The following is a 3,945-nucleotide window of genomic DNA, read 5'->3' as shown; positions in this document are numbered from 1 at the left end:
GTAACTCAGTCCCACTTTCCTACCCCTTGTGACGCCCCTGGGTCTGGTCATTTGAAAGGCAGCTGAGTCTGTAACCCAGGCTATAGCGCTCACTCACTGGGCTTCGCACCGAAATAGTTTGTGATGTCACTTCTCAAGAATGTAAGTCGCAAGTGTGTCTAATGTGGTGTTCAGTGGTGGAAGAAGTACTCTGGGCTCTCTCTATTTTTCTTTTACTTAAGTAAAAGTAGCAATACCACAAAATGCTCTGTTAGGTGTAAAAGGCCCGTGTTGAACCTTTTACTTTTTACTTTCACTGTAAAAGTACAGAAGTATTTGCGTCAAAGCATACTTAATGTACCAAAGTAAAAAATGGCGACATGTAATAAATAATCTAATAAAAATCTGCGAAGTAAATTGAAATTGTAAGGACAAGGACAGTACTTGCCTCTGAGATGTAGTGGAGTAGAGGTATGATGTATTGAAACACTCCAATAAAGCAGTATTAAAGTAAAGTAAAAGTAACCCAAAATTGTAGGGTTTTGGTACTTAGTTACTTTCCACCGATGTGTGGTGTTAGCAGCTCATTGGCGTGTGTGTGTGTCTGGTACTTACTGTACTGTGGAAACTGTATGTTTCCACATAACATTAATTTGAACCGTGATTGTAAATCGTTCGCTTTTTTATTTTCATTAACGATGGGAGTTGTTGAGTTGGCGTTCAGTGACACCGGGGGGAGGGGACATGAATGATGTTCGCAGCATAGTGAGAAGAGGAAGTGTCTTCTCTGTTGTTGACCCCGTACGCTGGGCTGTCAGACACGGCTTGAGCTTTTCTTCAACGGAGGCCCTGTACTTTTCACAGCGTGTAACTTCTCTTTAATGAATACAATGTAATTGGGAGTACAGTATGTTGATATACAATATTGTCATTGTCGGGTGGAAACCTCGTATCTCCAAGTTTCAAATGTTCTTTCGGAAGTAAAGCCCTGCTTGGCTGCTTCATCATGCAAGGCCGTCGCACAAAAGTAGTGAAAACAGCAGATCTACAAGCACACAACGCCTCGCGGTGCGAGGCTTGTGTGCTTGTAGATCGGCTGTTTTCACTAGTTTAAATCATTTTTAAAATGATAAATGCAAAACGAACAGTTTTGGACATACAAGGTTTTCACCCGACAACGACGATATATAACTTAAACAATTGGTTGTATTTGGTCTCCCTGCTCTTCTTTTGACACGTTTAGATCGTGTCAAAGGTCATGTCTCACCCATAGACACAGCAGGATCTGACAGAGATTTTGACCTGATGGTCCAGATGCAATGGAACCCGGGTTCAAATCCGCCTTAGGAGGGGAAAGTTCCGGTTTTAATCTAAACATCATATCAAATGGGAGTCTGTGGCCTAATGCATATCAACCAGTGTCCTTTAAAAGGTTGTCATTAGTGACATTCTAGATCTAGATTGATCTCGGAACAAATCGGCCACCCATGCTGCAAAGTCCCCCCTTTTAAAACGAACGAATTAAGCGATGCAAAACCATGACCTCATCACCGTGAGCTCTGATAGACTGTAAGAGTGGGGGGGGGGGGGGGGGCGGAGACGGACTACTGCCCTGCCCCCCCCTCCTGCGGAGAGCTTCTTCGCTAATGTAACCGATTAGCTCCGCAGTGTGGCCTTTGACCTAACAGGGGGAAATGACTGATGTCTACAGGGTTTCCCCAAGGCCTGCATCCACTGACTGTGGGTGGGCCGAAGGGGCGGGTGGGGGGGTGGGTGGGGTTCCATGGGTGAGGGGTGAGGAGGAGGGGGGCCCATGGAGAATGAGTTTTCAATGGCGCGCTAAGGCCCTGGCGATTTGGATGAGAGCCAGCGGGTTTGAGAAAATAAGATCGGGATGGTAGAGGCCCATTAGTCACTGGACAGACAGACAGACAGACAGTAGGAAGGGGGGGGGGGGGGGGACATGGAAGAGGGCATGTCTGGGGCACCGGCCCCCCCAAACGTTGGTGTGGTGCCAGGTTGGCAAATCATGTCCGACGTGAACAGAATGCATGGACAGTATGATGTTTACTGGAAAGTGACATGTAACTTAGTAGATACATGCTGTGACACTTCAAATGGTGAACAGAGAACTCACTTATGCACGCACTCTTGTGAACAGAATGCATGGACAGTATGATGTTTACTGAAAGTGACATGTAACTTAGTAGATACATGCTGTGACACTTCAAATGGTGAACAGAGAACTCACTTATGCACGCACTCTTTATTCTACACACACACACACACACACACACACACACACACACACACACACACACACACACACACACACACACACACACAGGTTTGCACGCCTACCTTGTGGGGACATTACACATAGTCTACTATCTTTGTGGGGACCTTCCATTCATTTTCTGTGGCCTAACCTAACCTCTATCCCTAACCCTAACCCCTAAACCTAACCCTAACCCTAACCCTTAACCTAACCCCTAACCTAAACCTAACCCAAAAACTTGTGGGGACCTACATTTGTCCCCACAAGGTTTTATTTCTCCAATTCTACTATCTTTGTGGGGACATGTGGCCCCCACAAAGTAATAAAAACCTGTCCGTCCACACACACACACACACACACACACACACACACACACACACACACACACACACACACACACACATCCTGTTCCTGGGTTATCTTTCTGCCTTTATTAGATAGTATACAGTAGACTGACAGGAAATGGGGAGAGAGAGATGGGGAATGACACGCAGCAAAGCCGTCGGGATTGGGATTCTAGGTTCCCGGGTTCGAGCCTAGGTTCCCGGACCGCTACCCTAGCCGTCGGGGCCAACTCTTTGACATAAAAACTTCTAATAAAGTCGTCAATCAATCAATCAATCAATCAATCAATATGTTGAGAACCGCTGGACCTCAGACACAAAACTTTGAATATTTTGTTATCGTTGGGATAAGATTGTGTCCATAATTCCATGCTGTGTTGTTGTGGTAAGAGTCCATTTGGTTACCAACTCTCCATCATTGGCTGGGGACCACCTGGAACCCCCTCAAGCCAAGTACAGTACCAACGGTGGTGCCTGGACCACTGGTTGAGAACCACTGCTTTAAATCAGTGTGACAGCATTTCCTCTTGTGTTCTCTGCCTGTGCCAACGTGGCACCCGTCCTCCGTCTGTGATGCTGGCTGCTTATGCAAGTCATGCCTGTACCCACCCTCCCCTCCTCCTCCTCCTCACTGCACAGCGTGGCGCCACCCCGCCAGAGGAATGGTCCTCATTTGTGGGACCCCAGAAACGACGTGCACAGCATGTGACCGCGCTCGGCTCCCGTCTCGCCTCTTTTCACCTTTCTCTCCTCCTTTTTCTTCTTTCAAATGCTGTTCTTATTCGTTCCCGTCGCACTCACACATTTTTGTTGTCGTTTTAACCAGTGGTTTTCAGCCTTTTCTGGACCATTCGGGGCCCACTTGGAAATCTCAAAAGCGTTTCGCTGCCCACCCATTTGGCCACTCAACACGTTGCATAATGGAACTCGTTGTGAGCTTGCAGATCGATAAAAGGCCAAAGTGTCCATTTGGTTCCATTTGTACATTGTCAGAGTTATGATGGTCTTTGAAATTGAAAGTTCGAGAACCACTGGTATTGTAATTTAATTGTATCGCAGACGTGTAGTCCACATGCCAGTTCTGACAATGTGATAACACCGGCTTCCGGAAAGTAGTGTTAATTTCTTTACTTTTGACTCTTTGACTTTTTGATATTTAGTCGACTAAGACTAAACAATTTCAGACGACTAAAATAGTACTAAAACGAAACGCTGTGTTATTCAAAAGACTAGGACTACATCAGAATTTGATGTCAAAATGGAATTGGTTCCAAGTTATCAGTGGACCTGGTGTGACACATGCAGTTACTACTCTGTGCAACAGTAGCTACACTGCAGCGTAGC

Source organism: Nannobrachium achirus (assembly GCF_963921795.1).
Source record: "Nannobrachium achirus genome assembly, chromosome: 20".
Classification (NCBI taxonomy): Eukaryota; Metazoa; Chordata; class Actinopteri; order Myctophiformes; family Myctophidae; genus Nannobrachium; species Nannobrachium achirus.
Note: the sequence above shows the minus strand (reverse complement) of the source record.